The sequence below is a fragment of the Saimiri boliviensis genome, chromosome 2 (genome assembly GCF_048565385.1).
Source record: "Saimiri boliviensis isolate mSaiBol1 chromosome 2, mSaiBol1.pri, whole genome shotgun sequence".
Lineage (NCBI taxonomy): Eukaryota > Metazoa > Chordata > Mammalia > Primates > Cebidae > Saimiri > Saimiri boliviensis.
In genome coordinates this window covers 139,860,038-139,870,490 of record NC_133450.1, presented here as the reverse complement: position 1 = coordinate 139,870,490, position 10,453 = coordinate 139,860,038, and the positions used below count along the sequence as shown (strand labels likewise).

The 10,453-nt window shown below is 42.3% G+C and overlaps 1 non-coding gene across 1 annotated transcript; it reads left to right on the top strand.

Moving 5' to 3' along the window:
* Positions 1 to 4,343: 4,343 nt before the first annotated feature.
* Positions 4,344 to 4,484, top strand: LOC120360716 (U4 spliceosomal RNA). The gene has a single exon (XR_005577148.1). It is a non-coding gene; the product is annotated as a U4 spliceosomal RNA (small nuclear RNA).
* The last annotated feature ends 5,969 nt before the right edge of the window (positions 4,485 to 10,453 follow it).

Genomic DNA, 10,453 nt, shown 5'->3' with positions numbered 1-10,453 from the left:
AGGTCTTAGGCCAGCATGCACAGTGGCGGTGCCAGGTGCCAGGTGCCAGCCAGCATCAGCGGCCAAGGGTGGGATGAGGCTTCAGGTGAGCCCAATGCCTGCCGTCAGGCCCTCTCCGCCTTCAAGCCACTCCAGCTGATGCTTTATGGAGCTGAAAGAAACTGTCCCTTCTGAGTTTTACTACAACTGCAGATTGGTAATTAAAATAAATGATTACTGCTGTTTGAGCACCAGGTGTGGAATGACTCATTATGTATTACAGGTATGGAATCACTTACAGGGCCTGGAGGAGATGTCGCCAGATGCAAAACCTAACACACCCGACTAGCTCTGAGGCCGGCCGCCGAGGGGAAGCAAAGTGTGGCCAGACGTGAGAGTGTCTGTGGACATGCAAGGGGTGAGGCTGACAGCAAGGGCTGAGAGGAAGGAAAGGGAAATGCTAACAGCAGCTTGGGGGCACGAGACCCTTGTCACATCCTGGCAGAAAGCCTGGTACCACTGCAGCTGCGTGGAAAATTAGAAGTCACCTTGATACACTCAATGAGCTATCTACGAAGTTTCCAGACAGAATATTCAAAACACCTTCTGGCTTCTTCTATAGGCCAAGGAAAAAAGGCAGAGTGGAGAGACACGTGAAAGTCTGGGCTGGTCAACAAAGGAGGACCAGGGCTGGCTGCGTTTGGAAATAAAAACGCTTCTTGTCTGCCCCTCCCGCTGGTAAACAATAAATGGCTTTCAGTGTTTCATTTCCAAGACAGACAAAGAAACCCCCAACAAACCATCCTCTCACAAGAAGCAACCAAATACTGAGTGAAACGCAAAATCACAATGGCCCGAAGGGTGTGGGAGGGAACACGCACAGGCAGGTACTGGACGGGACTTGGAGTGAGCAGGCGGTGGGTGCTGATGTGGGGTGGGTCTGCGTCCCTACCCAAATCTCACATTCAACTGTCATCCCAGTATCGGAGGCAGGGCCTGGTGGGAGGTGACTGGATGGTGAGGGCAGAGTTCTCATGAACGGTTCAGTAACCCCCACCCTTGATACTGCATGGTGAGTGGGTTCTTGGGAGATCTGGTTGTTTAGAGGTGTGTGGCACCTCCCCAGCCATTTCTCTTGCTCCTGCTCCGCACGTGGAAGACGTGCCTCCTTCTCCTTTGCCTTCCACCATGACTGTAAGTTTCCTGAGGCATCCCCAGAAGCCAAGCAGATGCCAGCACCATGCTTCCTGTACAGGCTGCAGAAACGTTAGCCAATGAAACCTCTTTTCTTTATAAATTCCCCAGTCTCAGATCTTTCTTTACAGTAGTGCAAGAACAGCCTCACACAAGTGTGGGGTGAGTTTCGTGTTTCTCTGGCTTGTCCAGAGGGCTTATGGTCATGGAGCAGCATAGGACTGCTAGGGCTCTGGTGGGAAAACCTGCCATCCTTCTGGCTGCAGGAAGCACAGGAAGGAGCCCTGGGCCAGCAGGCTGGTGGAGAGTGAGCGGAAACCCAGAAAATGAGAAAGCCAAGAAGGGAAACTGAAAACCCCCCATTCCATATAAAAACTCTGCCCAGGACTCCAGCTGGACCCCGAAGCATGCACGTGAAACTGACGAGAAGCAGCTTAAAGTGAGATTTGGGGTCCCACTGTGACAGTTACTTATGCACCCACTTGACTAGGTTATGGGGTACCCAGGTCTCTGGCTAAGCATGATTTCTGGGCATGCTTGTGGGGGTTTCTGGAGGAGATCGAGCTGGAGAAATGTGAAATTTGGCCCACACTTGTATGAGGCCACTCTCACACTGCTATAATAAGTGAACTCAGCAAAGCCAGCGGCCCTCCCCATGCCAGTGGGCATCATCCAACCCTTCAAGGGTCTAAAGATAAAAAGCGAGGAGGAGGGAGAATGCCCTCTCTCTGCCCGAATGCCGGAGCTGAGACACTGGTTTCCTCCAGCCCTTGGCCTGGGGTTCATACCATGGCTCTCAGAGGTCTCCATCTTGCAGGTGGCAGACCCTTGGAGCTTCTCAGGCTCCACAGCCATGTGAGCCAATCCTCATCCTGAATCTCTTTCTCTCTGCAGACCCTATTGGCTCTGTTTCTCTGGAGAACCCTGACTCATACACCTGCCAACTCCTGACATGACAGCATTTGCCGTTTTGCTCTAACCAAGTAAATTGACTGTTAAAACAAAAATATCAACCCTCTTCGGAGCAATATAACAGAATCCAGAATCTCACAACATAGAAGTAATAGCCTTCAAAATTATTCAACATTTGAATGTTGAAGTCAGGAAGACGTGACTCTTTTTATTTGTTTTGCTTTTTTGAGATGGTGTCTTGCTCTGTCACCAGGCTGGAGTGCAGTGGCACCACCTAGGCTCACTGCAACCTCTGCCTCCTGGGTTCTAGCAATTCTCCTGCCTCAGCCTCTGGAGTACCTGGGACTACAGCATGTTTTACCACACCCAGCTAATTTTTGTATTTTTAATAGAGATGGGGTTTCATCATGCCATGTTGGCCAGGCTGTTCTCAAACCCCAGACCTCATGATCCACCTGCCTTGGCCTCCCAAAGTGCTGGGATTACAGGTGTGAGCCACCACACCCGGCTGATGTGACTCATTTATGAGGAAAAATACTCCAAGATGAATCTCAGGATGAACTGAATGTTGGAATTACTAGACAAGAACAGCTATTTTTAACTACACTCAGTGTTAGGAAAACATTCTCATAGCAAATGGGAACAAAAAAATTATAGCAGAGATATGGAATGTGCAAAAAGTATCTAACGGAAATGTTAGAACTCAAAAATAAAGCAGAAGAAAAAACTGTGCCTGACAGAGTCAATAACAGGTTGGAGGTGACAGAGGGCACAGCCTGTGCCCCTGAATGTAGAACTGTCTTGCTGTAGACCTGTGGTAGTCATCCAATCCAAAGGAGAGAGGGGAAAGAGGCTGTGGGGACGAATCACACCTCAGAAACTTATTTTTGGAAAATCTCACAAACAAGTATTGGAATCACAAAAGGAGAGGAGAGATTGTGGGAAAGAAAAAAAAAATGAGGGGAAAAATGTCTCCAAACTCATGAGATTTGGTGAAAAGCATAAATGCATGATTCAAGAAGCACAAGGAACTCCAAGCAGAATGTGTCTGCAGAAACTCACATCTAGGCACAGCAGCAAATGGCTCATACCCAAGAGAAAGAGAAAACGTGGAGAGGAGGACGAGAAAAAGGCCAGAACAACCACGCAAATGACCTCAGCCTTCTCCTCCGAAATCAGGGAGGTGAGAAAAGAGCCTTCTCAACCCAGAACTCCATATTCTATTAAATAGTCTTCAACAAAGAACAGTAAAGGCATTTCCAGTCAGAGGAAAACTGAAATAGCATTTTCTTAGGAGACTTTGCTGGCAAGAAATGCAGAAGAAACTTCCTCTGCAGAAAGAAAACAATACCAGCTGGAAATCTCGGTCTTCAGAAACAAAAGAAGAGCATCAGGAATAGGCAACAGAGGTAAATAGAAAAAGACTATTTCTCCCTTAATTTTGTTAAAGCACATATGACCCCAGTGCTTTAACGAACTTAAAGAACATAAGACCCAGTACACTTTTTGTTAAAAAAAAAAAAAATGAAAAGGCATTAAAAAGCGTACTGGGTCTTACAGGGTTGAAGATGTTTATGAAATTACTCATTTGATTATTATCATATAAGGATAAGGGTGTGGAAGTCTCCATAGGATTGTTAAGTGGTACAATATTAGCCAGACTGAAAAATAAAGGAATGTATATGTATCAGTCCATTTTCATGCTGCTGATAAAGACATACCTGAGACTGGGTAATTTACAAAAGAAAGAGGTCTAATGACGTACAGTTCCACGTGGCTGGAGAGGCCTCACAATCGGGGCAGAAGGCAAGGAGACACAAATAGCATCTTACATAGGTGGCAGCAGGCAAAAAACAGAGCTTGTGCAGGAAAACTCCCCTTGATACAAACCATCAGATCCCATGAAACTTACTGTCACAAGAACAGCGTGGGAAAGACCTGCCCCATGATTCAATTACCTCCTACCAGGTCCCTCCCACAACACGTGGGAATGCAAGATGAGATTTGGGTGGGGACACAGCCAAGCCATGTCATAGATCATAATCATAATCATAGGTCATAGAGCATAACCACTAAAAGAATAGAGCAAAATGTATCACAAAAAGTCAACAGGTAAAGTATAATGAAATTCCAAAAAATAATCAAATAATCCAAAAGAAGTTAGGAAAGTAGGAGAGGGACACACACACACACACAGAGAAAAAACAAAACAAGTAATAAGACAGTTGTCCAGGTGATTATTAAAAAATAAAAAAGTAAGCTTTGCACAGTGGCAGTATCATAGCCAATGAGGTTTATCCAAGGAGTGATTATTGCTAATTGAAAACTTTTCCCAATACCCTGCCATGAGAACTTGAAATATAGTCGGAATTGGCAATTTTTGACAGTTTCTGTGGAGTCTGAATTATAAAAATAAAGAAAAAAAAGAGAAAAAAAGAAAAATAAGTAAAAAAGTGAAGTCCAACTATATACTCTCAATAAGAGAAGCGTTTCAAATATAAAGGCAATGGTTGAAAGCAAATGGATGAAAAACCATATACCTTGCAAACAGTAAGACCACAAAGTAAAAACAGCTTTATTAATGTCAGATAAAATAGACAAAGAATGTTATCAAAGATAAAGACAGAAATTTCACAAATATCAAAGGGTTGATTTATTGAGAAGACAAACTAATTGGAAATGTGTGCGCATCTAATAACAGAGCTTCAAAATACGTGAAACAAATGTTACAAAATTAAAGGAAGATTCCATGATTGTCGTAAGAGACATTGGCACCCCTCTCCAGCTACTGATAGAAGAACTGGAGGAAAAAAGTCAACAGAACACTGAGGAGCTGAACAACACTATCAGTTGTATTGATATAATTGATACGTATTGAACACTACACCCACAACCAAAAGACAGACTTTTTTTCTAAGTACACATGGTCTGCTCAGCAAGACAGGTCACTTCTGAGCCATAAGACAAATATAACACATTTTAAAGACTTGAAATCATACAGAGCATGCTCTCTAACTGCAATGGAATTAACTTAGAAATAAATAACAGTAAGATATCTGGGAAACTCCGAAACATATGGGTGTCAGCAACATACTTCTAGATCATTCATGATCAAAGAAGAAATCACAAGGGAAATTTGAAAATAGTTCAAAAAATGATCATGAAAGTATGACATATGAATTTAGGGGATTTAGTTAAAGCATCGCATAGAGGGAAATTGATAGCTTTAAAATGTTTCTATCTGAAATGAATAAAGATTTAAAATCAAAATCTAAAGTTCTCTCTCTCAAGAACTAAGAGAAGAGCAAAATCAGTCTAGGAAAGTAGAAGGAAGAAAATAATAACAATATGAAAGAAAATCAAGGAAATGGGAAACTAATCAAAAACAGAGAAAATTAACAAAGCTAAAGATGTATTCTTTGACAAGATTAAACAAATGGCAAAACCCTAAACTTACCCAGAAAAAAATGAGGCAGAACATAAATTGTCAATATCAGGAATAAAAGAAGGAATGTTATTTCAGATCTTATAGGTGTTAAAAAAAAACATGAGGAGATATTATGAATAACTATTTGCAAACAAACTCAATGACATTACAATATAAGAGAATATCATGAACAACTTTATGGCAACAAATGTGACAACTTTGATAAAAGGGGGAAATGCCTTGAAAAAGGCAACCTACCAAAATTTACATTATGTGAAAGAGAAAATCTGAATATCTGTATAGCTATTCTTAAAATATTTTTTTAAAAAAATCTCACCAAGAAAATTTCCGGCCTGGATGATTTCACTCCCAAATTCTGAGAACATTTCAAGAGGATATAACACTGAATATACATAAACCCTTTCAGAAAGAAGAGAAGAGAAAATGTCTCACCTTGTATTATGAGGCCAGTGTAATCCTGATCACAAAACAAAGACATCACAAGAAAAAAAAAATACTATAAGCCAATACTCCTCACAAACATAGACGCAAAAATCCTTAACAAGATATTAGCCACTCAGGAAATCTAGCAACATATACAAATAATAATACATTATGAACAAGTAGATTTTTGTCTTAAAATGCAAGGTTGGTTTAACATTTGAAACCCAATCAGCGTCACTCACCATATTAACAGAATAAAAGAACAGAGAAAATCATGGGGTCATTTCAATAGATACAGAAAATCATTAGACAAAAATTAAATATCCAGTCATAAACTCCCAGAGAAAGAAGAATAAGGGTAGAATAAAGGATAGCTTCATAAATGGTATCCTTTATAGAGAATGAACAGTAGCTATGTAAAATCTATAGCTAGTTATCACACTTAATGGTGCTGAATGCTTTCCCTGTAAGACTTTTAACAAGACGAGGGTTCTTGCTCTCACGACTTCTATTCAAACATTTACTTGAAATTCTAGTCATTGCAAAAGGAAGACAAGGAAATAAAAGCATACAGATTTGATAAGAAATAAAACAGTTCCTATTTGTGGTAAAATAATTGCTTGTGTAAAAAATGCTAAGAAGTCTATAAACCAATTACTGGAATTAATAAGTGCATGTAGCAAAGTTGCAAGATACAAGATACAGAAATCAGTCACAGTTTATATACTAACGGCAAACAATTAGAAAGTAAAATTTCAAAAATTACTCTTACAATAGCACCACAACCCACAAAAGGAATGAATTTAACAAAAAAAGTGTAACTCTCCTCACTGAAAACCATGGAAAGCTGCTGAGAGAAACTGACCTAAGCAAATGGGTGACAGACCCTCTCTGTGTATGAGAAGATCCCAGCATTGTCCAAAGGTCAGTCCTTTCTGACTTGATCCATAGATTTAGTGCAACCCAAGCAAGGTTCCAGCAGGCATTCTGGAGAAATGGACAGGATGATTTAAAAACTTCCATGAAAATGGTAATGACTTAGGATAGCCAAGGCAATTTTCAAACGGAACAAAGTGGAAAGGGTTATGAGTTGGTTAAGGGATGTAAATGGACAGCTCGGAAGGAAGAATGAGTTCAGGGCTCTATAGCCCTAGGTGTAATCCTAATTACATCTAGGATGACTGTAATTAATTAACAACAATTTAACAAATAGCTAGGAGAGTGGATTTCAAATGTTCCCAACACATAGGAATGACAAATGTTTTCGGCAATGGGTGTGCTAATCATCCTGAAATCAAATGATCATTACACACTATATATATGTATTAAAATCTCACACTGTACCCCATAAGTATGGGCAATTATTATGTGTCCATTAAAAATAAGTATAAAAGCAATGAACAAATACGCATTTCCAGGCCCAGATCACTCCACTGGATTTGAATTGTGAGCAAAGGAACCTGGAGTCTACATTTTAATGACACCTCTGTCATTCCTATCATTAAGCAAGTGGCAGAAACCCTTAGACTAATTCTACTTGGATCAAATGGGAAATGTCTTTGGTGCTGAATATAAATAATCTTGTAATTATGAGCTTTCCAAGTATAGTTCTACTTAAATCACAGCATCAAATGGAGATACTCTATGTTTCATGTACATAATGCGCAAAACAAGCAAAAGTAAGGTTAAAAATCCAGAGTGGTGAGCCTTGGGGGCTTAGGGAGTGGAAAGGGGCACGGAGGAGCGTTCTCAGGGCCTGGGAACATTCTTCTGTTTATTTAACTTGTGCTGGATTCATGGATGTGTTCAGTTTGCAAACATTCATCAGGTTATAGGTACATATACAAAGTGTATGATATATAAACCCACATATATGTACCATATGTACGACACACATATACATCAGTAAAAGCAGTTTTCAGAAAGATTTAAAGGTGGATGCGAACCTAAAAAGATTTAAAGGTAAAGGTTAATTGAACAATAGGCATAAATATAAATGTTAAAAATAACTCCACTAGATCAGCATTTTTACTAATATGAAGGATACACAACCCAAATACATGTGGACATCAGAATATGTGCTTCACCCCTGAAAACATACAAGAGCAAAGTGGAGGCCTTAAATTCATCATATTTTAAGATTTATTGTAAATGTATAATAAGCAAGACACGGTGGCTCACACTTGTAATCCCAGCACTTTGGGAGACTGAGGTGGGCGGATCACAAGGTCAAAAGATTAAGACCATCCTGGCCAACATGGTGAAACCCCATCTCTACTAAAAGTACAAAAAATTAGCTGGACATGGTGGTGCATGCCTGTAGTCCCAGCTACTAGGGAGGCTGAGGCAGGAGAATTGCTTGAAAGTGGAAAATGGAAGTTGCAGTGAGCTGGGATCGTGTCACTGCACTGCACTCCATCCTGGTGATAGAGTGAGACTCTGTCTCATTAAAAAAATAAAATAAAATAAGCGAGACAGTGAGGATTTTGCAAAAGGATACACATATAAATCAGTGACACCTAACAGAGAGTACAGAAATATTTTCACACATTTGTGAAGTTCATGATTAACAAAAGGGCAATGGCAATTCATGGGAAAAGGAAAGTTCTTTTTGACAAATGCTGCTGGAATTATGGGGTACACCTATGAAGAGAAAACAGACATTGACCCTCACCTCACACCATATACAAAAGCAAAACTCAAGTCATAGTGCAAAGCGCAAAAGCTAATACTAAACTTCTGGAAGAAAACAGAGGAGGAAATATTCGCAGCTGTGGGGCACAGATTTCTTAGATTTGTTTCCAAAAACACAAACCAAAAATATAAATTTAAAAAGTGAATTGTATCGAAATGGAAAACTCTTGCTCTTTGAAAGACACCATTAAGAAAACAAATAAATAAAACAAAGGGCAAGGCACAGAGTGGAAGGAAGTATTGAAAATACATCGACCTGACAAAAGACTTACACCCCGAATACAGGAAGAACTTTTACAACTCACAGAGAAGGCAAAAAATTCTATTATAAAATGGCAGAATAGCCGGACACATCACAAGAGCATACGCACAGGGCCATATGCACACAAGAAGATGGCCGGTATCTTTGGTCATGTGGGGCAAAGGTGGACCAGGGGACTTCGAAGCGACTGCTGGGGCCATCTATGCTAGGGCACACAGTGGCTCCGGCCACTCCAACTGAAGCCTAAACGTCATCCTGCGGCCACTCTCAGAGAGTCCAGGAGAAGAAGAGGGACTTGCAGAGGAAACGAACCTCAATGATGTCATTGACTCATGGTCTCAACGAAGTGCAATTTGATCACAGGATGAGGCTGGCCCGGGAATAAGGGAGTCAGACATGAGGAGGACCCCCACCCAGCATTTCAGCACCATCTGCCTTGTTTGTTGCCTCCCCCTCCCTCTCTCCCAATGCCTACCTCTCTCCCAGGATGCAGAGTCCCATGGTCCTGCCAAAGGGATGTGCCCCCCACAAAGCAAAGCAGGCAGACCCAGCCAGGAGGGTTGTCTCAACAGCGCAGAGACCAGGACCTGCATGGAGTTCCCATGTGGGCCAGAGCCAACCAAATGCTCTCTGGATTCCAGATCCCCTTCCCTTCCCCTGTGGTCCAGGGGAAAGAGCATCCACCCCACAGGGTGAGGAGGGAGGAGATTCCTGCTGCAAAGAGCTCAGGGCAGGGCCTGGCACAAGTTAATTGTTCAGCAAGCAGCAGCTCTCTCATGATCTGTTCATGTCCCTGATGGCTCTTGGCTACACGGGTGGAATTCAGAAGCAGATCTCCAGCCCCGGGAGCGGGAATGACAAGATCAAAGCTGAGGCTAATCCTCGAAAGACAACCTGGAAGAGCGGGACAGTGTTGGTACAGGAAGATAACGATGCAAATGGTGCTTGGCAGATCAATATTCCCGGATCCCGCAGGCCTCTCTGACCCTTCGCCTTAAGGAAGTCTGTGTGTCCAGTTTGTTTATTAATTTTTTAGTTGTGCAAAGCACATGAAGTCCCAGCACTAACCTCAAAGTCCTGCAATGCTGTGGGGGAGAGGATGGGGCTGGGGCTGCAACCACAGGCACAAAGGACCAGAGGCCACCACGACCACAGCCTCAGCCTTCCTGTCCCGCCAGCACTTCCCCTGAATCTGTGCCCTGCCAGCGAATTCAGAAGCAAATGAGATGCTGGTGCCAGCAGAAGCTGAACCATCATTTATGAAACCGAAGCCCACCGAGGGCCTCCTGCTAGCTTTCCACAGGGTGGGCGCTTCAGGAGCCCCGGAAGCACTTCGCGTTCAGTCTCAGCCCCCGCATCGGCATGCAGCGGCCACTCAAGTCTCCGCAGAGCCTCTCCATTTTAAGCACAGATTTAGAAGAGGACGTTGTGGAGGTCAGGCGATTGCCTGCTTCATTTCCATGCATTGGCATCACCAAGAAGGCCCCCAGAGGCTTTTTGTAAATAGCAGGCTTGGTACAGAATTATCAGACCATCTCCAT